Below are 12,279 nucleotides of genomic sequence, written 5' to 3'. Positions count from 1 at the left end.
TTTAGAAACCTATTATGTACCAGAATACGGCAAGAAATATTCAAGTTGTTAAAGACCTTGCCGTTCCAATTAAAATATGTCCACAGGTAAAATTGTACATATCCTGATTTAGTAATATTATGTATATATTAATTGCACTTATATTATAAATGGAGATTTTTTTAACTTGATCATAATATAGAAATATTAAATATCATATTGTTATTTTTGGTCTTGTTGAAAGCGCCGCCGCGATCTCCTGATTTACTAATATTATGTATATATTAATTACACTTATATAATAAATGGAGGTTTTTTTTAACTTGATCATAATATAGAAATATTAAATATCATATTGTTATTTTTGGTCTTGTTGAAAGCGCCGCCGCGATCTGCAGTTTTTTCCACATGATTTTTGATTCGCAAGTATATTCTCAAAGCGTTGGAGTTTGCCGTGCACTTTTTGTTAAATCGTTAAACACCGTTAAAACGATCGTAATCGCATGTACAGTGAGGTGAAGTAAAGTGAAGTGAATAAAAAAAGAGACGTGAGACATCGACTGGTTGCTGTAGAGACTAGACGACGTTCAGCAGAATAACACATAGGTCCCATCTCGTGGGCTTGGACGAAGTTGGATATCACAAAAAAGCAAGTTAAACGCTATTACTATTTAAACGCTCATGAAGCATCATATTACGTAATGTTTGTAATGTTAATGAAATAAATTGCACTAATTGCTGATGAGAGAAGTCATCTTGCGAGGTTTATATATTTTGATGGTATGGAATTACTTAACAAAGATTCAAGGACCAATAGATGCGCAATAGTACACATTTGTATCTAAGAAATACGTGATAAAATAAATATAGGATATTATATATATAATTAGATAGCATATGGACGTCCAGTGGACGTTCAAGTTTGGATATTGGGATATCCATAAGACGTCCGAATAAAGCCTAACAGACGTCTGGTAGACGTTCATAGGCTGTTCATAGGATGTTTTTTACTTATTTTGGACGTCCTTGGAATATTAAAAAAGGACTTACACTGGACATTATTTTTAGTATCCTGTATTGTAGTGTATTTGGTTCAATTTTCTAACAAAAACTATTCGTAAATGTCACAGAGATAATGTCGTATACGATAGAATACTATTCACATTTGTGAATTCACGAACCAAAATCCATATTCAAAACGAAAGAAAATGATAGAATGATAGAATTTTATTCTATCGTTCACTATCAATTTATTTTACTAAGGTAATGTTCATTTATATCAACTGTATATGGTATATGTAACCAATAGATTATTATTTATACATATTGTTATTTATTTTTTATGTGCTTGCATTTCAAGTATTTGGCTCTTAGAAATAAACCTTATAAAACTTGTCCTATCATTTCTTACTCACGTGCATTGCATCGTTGCAATTATCCAATTAGTAGGATGATGTTCAAAGATATGTTAATGAGAATATTGACCCAGATAGCACAGAGATGAATAGAATTTCTTATAGAGAATTCATTTTAAAGAATACCTAAATAATTAGAAAAATGAATATCTGAAGAATTCCTGAAAAATTATCCGAGCCTAATTTATTCTAAAGTATTCTTTGGAACTTTATTATAATAAATATTTCGCGAATCGTTATTTCGGATATTCTGAGAATTTGTGAGAAATTACTATTATTAACTAATTTTATTTATATTTTATGGTTACATAAAACAGATACGCCATCGCTTATAATAAGCGTTGATTATATGTTTATATATAAATTTAATTATATGTAATATAATATGTTTATATATAAATTTAATTAATTTATTGGGAGTGTGAATAAGTTCTCGCCGTTTTTTGTGAAAATAAAAAAAATAATAAAAAAACAAGTCAATTAAAGTATTGCCCATCGCTGGAGACTACTTTTTCCCATCTTTCTGGCAGCATTTGAATTCCACGTCGAAAAAACGACACTTCTTTTGCGGCTATCCACAAATCGATCCATTATTTCGTTTTTTCATACGAAGTGAAGTGCTGCTCAGCCAGACCGTTAGTCATCGATCGAAATAAATAGTAATCAGAAGGCGCAATGTCTGGAGAGTACGGCGGGTGGGGTAGGGCTTCCCATTTCAGCGTTTCCAGGTATGTTTTGACCGGTGACACGACATGCGGCCGAGCGTTATCATGCAGCAAAATCACCTTATCGTGTCTTTGCTCATATTGCGGCCGTTTTTCTTTCAATGCTCGGCTCAAACGCATCAATTGTCGTCGATAGAGATCTCCTGTGATGGTTTGGTTGGGTTGGAGCAGCTCGTAATACACTACCCCCAGCTGATCCCACCAAATGCAGAGCATGAGCTTGGAACCGTGGATATTCCGCTTTGGCGTTGATGGCTACTGCTTCGCCGGGCTTAACCCACGATTTTTTACGCTTGGGATTACTGTAGTATATCCACTTTTCATCATCAGTCACAATACGATGTAAGAAATCTTTCCTTTTTTGTCGTTGAAGCAGCTGTTCACACGTGACAAGACGCCGTTCGACGTCTCTCGGCTTCAGTTCGTATGGCACCCAAGATCCTTCCTTTTGTATCATTCCTAATGCTGTCAGACGTTTCGAAACTGTTGTTCGATCAACTCCTAATGATTTTGCAACATCGGATTGCGTCTGACATGGATCTTCAGCAAGTAATGTTTCCAATTCTTCGTCTTGAAACTTTTTTGGTGCACCACTGCGTTCTCTATCTTGAACATCAAAATCACCATTTTTAAATCGGTTAAACCAATCTCTGCATGTTCTTTCCGACAGAGCATGATCACCATAGGTTTCTACAAGAATTCTGTGTGCTTCAACTGCAGATTTCTTCTGAATAAAGTAGTGCAGTAAAATTCCCCGCAAAAACGGTTTATTTGGCACGAAATTTGACATGTTTTACGCTACGAAAAGAAAATGTTCTTTATAGGTTAATGGAAAGGGAGCGGTGCACTTGGACACGGTGCATTTGAACACAGCCAATCACAGCACCGTATGATTAGAGACATTTGTAGGGTCCCTTGGAACAGCGACTTGTGATTGGACTGTGTCCAATTGCCCCGTGTCCAACTGATATACACCCTAATGGAAAGACACGCACTGATTTTAAACATAGGTTATAGAACTTCAATATAGATGTGTCATCATCTTGAATTATACACACAAAATTTTTATACTGCCATCTGATGGTGAAACGGCGAGAACTTATTCACACTCCCTATAATTAAATCTTATATAATAAGATAGATTTTTCTTTTTTTTTTTAGTAGTACTATTTTATTACTCAAAGTTTATAGTCTTTTATGACTTTATTCAATAACAGTTAACAATAAAGAATTTTTACTATAAAAATTTAAAGATAACGAAATGGAATGTGTGGGATTTTGTAGACCTTATCTCATTAGCTAAGAGTTAAATTAACAATAAAAGTACAAAAAATATAATTTTTATTGAAATTAAATTATTTTATTAAATCATATTATCAGAAAATTATATTACTGTGTTAATTACAACATATATAGACAAAATATAAAACGTTTATATGTAAAATGTTTATATCGATCGATAAAGTAGTGTCGTGTTTAAATCAACAGATTCATGATCGAAAGGTGCCTCGCGGATCCAAGTTTGAGTTTCCATCAATGCCAGTGACAATTTTTAAATGTGATGATTGGAATCAAGTAATCTAAAATTTTAAAGTAAAAACAGCAAATAGAATTTTATTCTATCGTCCTTTATCAACTTTTTTTACCAACCCTTATAGAAATATCATACTAAGAATCATTGATAATTACTTATTTTCAGTATTAAAAATACTGGACAATAAGTAATTGTCAATGATTCTTAGTATGATATTTCTATAAGGGAAGGTAGATAAAAATCTGTCACATTTTTTGCTTATTGAACAGCTGATTAAAAATGATTTTTCAAAAACGTATTATAGACGTCTTTAAATGGCGTTATTATCACATCAAAATTGTTCACGTTTTTTAAACGTCAGTTATTGGTTACATGACGTCTAGGACTAGTAATCATCATTTATTGACGTGAAAATGACGTGACGTTGCTGCATGGGGATAGAATGATATATAGCGTTGATAGCGCGCATTCTCAACATATAGTCAAATTTAATATTTAAGACATTTATCCAAGATCGGATATCTTATGGACATCCAAATTATGGATATTAACGAATGTCCAAAATCGGATATCTTATGGATTGCATGTCAATGGATGTGCAGACGTAAAATAGATATAAAATGGATGTCCATAGGACATCTTGTGCTATCTGGGTATACATACAATATCTTAAAAGAGAGAAATATATATATACAGGGTGGACCATTTTAATCCATCCAGTCGAATATGTCGAAAACCAAGCACGGGAGAGAAAAATTTTTCAGACAAAAGTTGTTTGGTTTCGAGGGGACCATAAGATGGTACCATTGCTTTGACCTTGAAGAATTATTTGAAAGTCACATGAAAGTCTCCTCAATTTTTTTAAACGGCATCCCCTATTTTTTATTACATATTCTTCTAGCTGACCTCGAGAGACCTATGATTATTTTCGAAAAATTTTCGATCGACTGTGTTCCGATCGAAACTCTTACTATGATTATTGCGAAATTTATTAAATTAATTACATTTAATAATAATAGTCTCGTATAAAAATTGTGCGCTGAAAATACAATTGTTGCGTTAATTACGATGTGAAGGGACGCTCCGGGATTCTGACTGTCCTGAATTTATGTTTGACTCTTTCCGAAACAATTGGCTTTATTGTGTCAGAACAATCGAAATTCACCAGATCCTATATATATTTGTGTATATCCATTATATAATCTATTATGCATGGAATGTATTTATTTTGTATCAAGCCCTGTTGAAAATTTCCAGGTGGATTCCCACAGCAATCGATAGGAATCTATACAGGAAATTTAAAATCCATAAGGATCCATATAGGAATCCAAAATCCATGTAGAAAATCAAAATCCATATAGGCATCTACCTGGAAATTCGAAATCCATATAGGAATCTATGTGGAAAATCAAAATCCATATAGTAATCCATATAGAAAATAAAAATCCATGTGAGTATATATGTGATGTTTAAAAATCCATATGGATAACCATATGGATTTCATACGAGTCTTATTTTCATTGCAAAATGTTTATAAACAAATTAGAGTTGCTAAGGCGATTTCAAACTATGCCTTCGTGAATAACGATAATGAGTAATTTGATATCAGGAAAGGGTCGTAATCAAAAACAAAAATACTTGTATTTTTTCTTTTTTAATTTACAATAGTAGAAACAATTTTTTATAAACAAATTATATAAAATATTGAGATTTTGCAAAACAAATGACAGCAATCGATTCTACTAAAAAAAATAACAAACTTTTGTTTTTGTACATTTTTTTATCCAAACCTTATTTTCATTGCAAAATGGCTACAAACTAGAGTTACAAAAAAAGTTCCGGACCGGAAGTTATTTTGCAATGAAAATAAAGCTCGGATAAAACCATGTAGATTCCTATAAAGATTTTTATTTCCTATATGAATTCTTATATGAATTTTCATATATAAATTTTTACGAATTCATAAGTAACCCACCTGGAAATCTTCAACAAGGACCTCATTTAATTATCAATATTAGAAGCGTCTCCCCAGATAGCACCCAATATTTATGATAAATTTTTATAAATATTTATTTCGAATTATTTTTTAAAAATATTATATATAAATATTTTATAAATATTTTTTATATACATAAAGGAGAAAGTATCAAAATCTTTTTATTCAAAATATTATTAAAATATATATTAAATATATTTTATATAATATTAATAATAAACAAAAAATAAATATTTGCAGTGATATTTTATAAATATTTCTATAAATATTATACATAAAAAAATAAATGTAACTATTTATACAATAATTATTAAATGAATAAAAAAATAAGAAAATCGAAATTTAAATTGGTAATATATATGTCTAGGTATAGCTTCCGGAATGTATATATATATATGGTAATATATATATATATATATATATATATATATGCTGAAAAAAAATTCTTTAAATTAAAAAAATATATTTTATTAAATATAATGTATTAACTTAAAGAAATATTTGTTAGATTTTAGAAAATATATAATAAATATAAAGTAATATTTTTTAAATTTGTAAAATGAGCTATAAAATTATGAATTTCTAGATAAAAAAAATGATTTCTTTGATTTAAAACATCTATATATAAGTATAAGCAAATGTTTTCCTTACAAGAAGAAAATTAGTTTTTTTAAATGTAAAAATTGTGTTTAAATAAATATTTGCTTGTTTTATATGTAAGTGAAATACAAATAAATTATTTTATTATTAATATAAATTTAAATAAATTATTTTCTAATATTAAAAATATCTTTTTTGTATTTTAAGTTAAAGTTCCTTTTATTATCAAAAAACAATTTATTTAAATTTACAAAATGTTTAATTTATAATTTACTTACTTTTAAAACAAGTAGATATTTTTACATACTTATAAAATGTAAAAAGTATATAAATATACTTTTTACATATTTTTTAAACATACTTTTTACATATAAAAGGATCTATATATTCTCTTCTTTTAAATAAATCATTTGTTTTCGTACATTGGTATACCATATGTATACAATATAAAGCTCTTTCAGTGAAAGTGACAGTGGTACGGTAGGTAAGGTAAAGGATTCAAGAAGCAGAAATATTATATTTGAATCCTATGTGATAAGGAAGTTTTTCGAGCTACAATTTACATTAAATTATGTAGCGTGTAAAACAATAAAATGGGAAATTTAACGAAAATTCAGGAAAAGAAAAGATGCATATAAATGTATATATTGTAATAAATAAATTTATAATATTTATATTAAAAAAAAAATATTTGATCTATTAAATCTAAGGTCGCAAAAATATTTATAAAATATTTTGGTAAATAATTATAAAATAATCAAATAAATTTTATAAATATTTTGTAAATTTTTTATAAATATTTTGTGCTGTCCAGGTAACTACATGGAATTTTACATGGGATTCCTGTAAAAACCATGTGGGAATCCGTATGGTTTTCCATGGATTTTTGGCTCAAATTACTAGAGGAAACCATATGAATTCCGATATGGATTCTGTATGGATTTCCCATATGGATTCCTTCCTGGTTTTTTTCAACAGAGAGCTTGAGTGACTTTCCACCTAAAAGATAAATCAATAAACAGTTTAGTCACTAGAGATAGAAAAATAAAAATTTATATTAAATAATTTACACTTATAGGAAACTTGGTGTCCCATCGCACGCTGGCTCTATCTAAAGTCAAAAAATAATGCAGACCGTCTTTCAAATCGCAGAACAGACCAATAGAAAAGCCGAGTTTCTTTTCAAGTCATGTCACTGTTACATTCTATACGCTCTAGAATAATATCACGTAGAATAATTTATGGAAAGTACCTTTTCTATGTATAATTATTTACGTTTTTAGAAGACAGATTTTACTGACGCGGACGCGTGTAAGTTCTCCATCTCAATTGTATTTTCATGACGATAAAACTTAAATAGAAACTGTGCGTAGACGCACGTAATAATTTTTTTAAATTATCTTTTTTTTTAAAATTAGATAATGAGAAACAGATGTTTTTCAGAGAGAATATAGAAATAAAGTTAGAGCTTAAGACGTACATGCGAGGGCACTATCTGAAATACCCGGCCGGTTCTAATAATTTCCAGATTTATACTAACAGACCGTGCATGTCATGCTTTGTCATATATAAAATCGAATTTTTCCGAGAAATAGCAAGGTCGGTGAAATACACGCGAGGGATTTCAGGTCCATGTGTCATCTTCAGTTTCCACCACTTGCCTTGACCTACAATCGGTTTGTCATGAATACATATAGGAAGATGAAATAATATTTTCTAATATCATATTCTTTTCATAAATATATATTAATTATCCAAATAATAAACCACGATTATTTTGTCACCAGCATCCGCGATATATCCACGAAATCCCCATTGATTTTCAAACGGGTCAATTACTCCTTATAGAAAAGTATTACTGGCTGTAATAAATTGGCCAGTAATAAATAGTAATTTTATTACTCGTACGAGTAATAAAATTATTGAACGAAAATAATTATCATTGGCCAAATAATCACTTATCAGTATTAAATTTCTATAAGGGACGAGAGCTATTAAATGCTTTGGTGGTACATTGATCAGTTTGGTAGACGATACCTTCGAACATAGTTTTGAATAAATTTATAATCTGTTGTCAAATTTCGGCTTAACCCAAAATAAAGTTCATCATAAACTTGTATGTATTCCCCCTGTCTTATAAAGGATGTTCACCTTATCCGAGATAGCCAAATCTGCGCGAGCAGATTTTGCGCAGAGTCTGACAACAGTGTCTATTTACAGAATGGCAACAGATTGCACACAGGAACCGTCTTACCAGTCTCTGACGACAGATTGGTGACAGATTGCGCGCAGAGCCTGCTGACAAACTAACGCAGAATGCGCGCAGAACCTGTCGACAGACTTTGACGGCAGATTGCGCGTAGATTATGTCGTTAAATAGGCTATTTAATTCTACCAAGTGCCATATGTACGCTTTTAAATGAGATAGTTTCACATACATACGGTGTAAAACTCCGAGAGGAGACAAAATAATTATATTGTGACAAAATAATTATATTGTGACAAAATAATTATATTGTGTAATAATTGTACACATGTACACAATAAAGAACAATTTCTACTTTTTAAAATTGTATTATACATTTCTTATAAAAAAGCAACAATAATAGAGAACGAGTACAGGTATAGAATAGTACAACAGTTAAATAGCTAGTTTAAATGGCCATTTAAAAGCGTACATATATGTAATCTCTGGTAAAAATTTTTCTCATAATTTTTCATACAATTTCTTATAATTTCTTATAATTCATATCAATAATTTATAAATAATTATGTGAAATTATGAGAAATTCTTCAGATTTTCTATTTTCACAAATTTTTTTCCGAAAACATGAAATATGAAATCTTATCATTTTTCGGAACGATTCTATAAGAAAATATGAAATATTTTTCAAATTTTCTACTATTTTCATACATTTTATCTCGAAAACTTGATATATGAAATTATAAAATTTCTCAGAACGATTCTATGAGAAATTATGAGAAAATTTTCACATTTAGTCTCATTTTTTCCCAAAAACATGAAATATAGAATTTCATAATTTCTCAGAACGATTCTATGAAAAATTATGAAAATTTTTTCAGATTTGTCACATTGTTTCACGACAACATAAAATAAGAAAGTTTATAATTTCTCATAATTTCTCAGTACCATCGCAAGAGAAATTATGAGATGTTCTTCATATTTTCTAATATTTTTTCACACAAAAGCATGAAATAAGAAATTTCATAATTTCTCGCAATGATCACATAAGAAATTATATGAAATTTTTTAGATTTTCTTCTCACATTTTTCCTTGAGAGTCTCTCGAAGTCTCCGCTTGGAGTTTTACAGAGTTTTCATGTGAAACTATCCCATTTAATAGCGTACAAGTGATTGAATTAAATAGCCTATTCACAAAACGACAGAGTCGAATATATAAGATGTAGTAAAAAAAAATCCATTATTTTTCCAATAGATGGCTTTAGTAATATGTATCTCGCGTTGTATAAGTGCGATCGGTTTACGCTAGATGGCGTTAGAAAGATAAGATTTCGTACTAAAAAAACTTCTGAGACAGTTTTGTAATTGTTTGACTCAGTATTGTTTGAGCGCGCGTCAAAGATGGACATCAGCAAAGAGAAAACACATCATATTTTACAGTTTTTGTTCGATAAAGGCGAAAACGCAAGCCAGGCGGCTGAAAATGTGAATAGTGTTTATGGTCCTGATACTGTAACAGCCAATCACACGCAATTTTGGTTTCGTCGATTCCGTTCCGGTAATTTTGATGTCAAAGATGCACCACGCTCTGGAAGGCCAATTGTCGAAAATGTCGATAAAATAATGGAAATCGTCGAGTCCGACCGTCATGTAAGCACTGTTTCGATTGCCCAGGAGCTAAACATTGCACAAAAAACCGTTTGGAACCACTTGAATAAGGCTGGATACAAAAAGAAGCTCGATGTATGGGTGCCACACGAGTTAACGCAAAAAAACCTCATGGACCGAATTTCCATCTGCGAATCGCTGCTGAATCGCAACAAAATCGACCCATTTCTGCAGCGGATGGTGACTGGTGATGAAAAGTGGGTCACTTACGACAACGTCAAGCGAAAACGGTCGTGGTCGAAACGCGGTGAGCCGGCGCAAACGGTGGCCAAGCCAGGATTGACGGTCAGGAAGGCTTTGCTGTGTGTTTGGTGGGATTGGCAGGGAATCATCCACTATGAGCTGCTCCCTTACGGCCAAACTCTTAATTCGGACCTGTACTGTCAACAATTGGACCGTCTGAAGGAATCAATCGCCCAGAAGCGGCCAGCTTTGGCCAATAGGAGAGGAATTGTGTTCCATCAGGACAACGCCAGGCCACACACATCGATAGTGACTCGCCAGAAGCTCCGGGAGCTTGGTTGGGAGGTTCTTATGCATCCACCTTATAGTCCGGACCTGGCACCAAGTGATTACCACCTGTTCTAGGACGAAAGATTTTGCTGGTGAAAAATTCGCCTCAAGAGAAGCTTGTGAAAATCGACTGTCCCAGTTTTTTGCCAATAGGAACAAGGGTTTTTATGAGAGATGCATAATGGAATTACTTTTAAAATGGCAACAAGTTATCGAACAAAACGGTGCATATTTGACCTAAATCGGATCATTCTAACTATGCTAAATAAAGCCTTCAATTTCATGCAAAAATAATGAATTTCTTTTTACTACACCTTATATTACAAATATATTGACGTAAGGTGTCCCATATTATTATTTTTTTTTAATACCATTATGTCATTCAATCTGAATAATTTAACCGTCATGCAATAAGTATTGAAGGCAGCAGCACCGAATAAAATATTTGTCCTGCTATTTAAATAACTTTTACAGAATTTTTGTGATGATTTATTTGAAAATATAACATGTTTCGATAAAATTCAACCAGGTTAGGAAAGTTATTTTTTAAAAGTAACTAGTTACAGTTACAGTTCACTTTGCTGAAAATGTGTTACAAGTTACTGGCTATGAAAAATAACTGATTACAGTTATTCAAAAAGTAACGAGTCGTTACTTTTAAATTACTTTCTTGAAATGATTGTAAATTATTATTGTAAATACAAAAATCTTACATTTTAAGCTTTACTAAAATGTAAGAACTGAATTTTATAATTATATAATTATATAATTTTATAATTTTATAATATCTATCACATTAATTATTCAATCCATTTGACAAATTTCAAATCTTAATATAATAAAACTACTTAATATAATAAAAATTTAATGATAGAGGTAAAAGAATTTAATCACATGCTCCATAAATACGTTGATAAAATTCCCAGATAGCACAGAAAATTTAAAGAGAATTCAGTCGTATGTCATCAATTCTGAGTTCATTTTTAAATGCAAAAAGAATTCAATTAAAAAATTGGAAAAAAGGCAATTCGAGTTCAAACACAGGACTAATAGTACTATGTACCATATGGGTAAAACCTTCCTTGTGTTAGGAAATCGTGTAATATTTATTGAACATGAATAATCAATATAAATAATTAGACGTTTGGCTCAATCATGAACCCTCTTCAGTGATAATAAAAACTTAAGGATTACAATACGAACGCATTACAATTGATTAAAGACCTGATTAAAATGACATGAATGTTAATCGCAATATTAAAGCAGACAAGACCATTATCGAAATAATATTAAGTATTCAAATTAATATTAAGAAGTAACCGTCATAACTATAAAAAATCATAAAATAAAATAAAATAAAAATAAGTAAAATTGAAATATAATAAATAATTAAAACAGACAATATATATATACAGGGTGTCCCGAAGTCCCATGATGACCCTTGGTGAGAACGTAGAACGGATTGAGGTGAGCAAGAAAGTCCTGTGCCGTTTTGCGATATTCGCAATAGTTTTTGAGAAATTAATTATTTTGTCTCAACAAATCAGCGTACAGAAAGCGGCAGCGGAAAGAAAGATGCCTTCGGCCGACGTGCGACCGTGACACTCGCGAATCGTATCTCGCCGCATCCCTCCGCCCATAGCTAC

General features: G+C 30.9%; 1 pseudogene; it reads right to left on the bottom strand.

The window, feature by feature from the left end:
• Nucleotides 1–4,716: 4,716 nt before the first annotated feature.
• LOC116850467 overlaps nucleotides 4,717–12,279 on the bottom strand; it is a 13,335-nt pseudogene continuing 5,772 nt past the window's right edge.

The sequence above is a fragment of the Odontomachus brunneus genome, unplaced genomic scaffold (genome assembly GCF_010583005.1).
Source record: "Odontomachus brunneus isolate Ranch 3 - 2012 unplaced genomic scaffold, Obru_v1 Obru_scaffold_146, whole genome shotgun sequence".
Taxonomy (NCBI): Eukaryota; Metazoa; Arthropoda; class Insecta; order Hymenoptera; family Formicidae; genus Odontomachus; species Odontomachus brunneus.
This window is presented reverse-complemented; position numbering and strand designations above follow the sequence as displayed.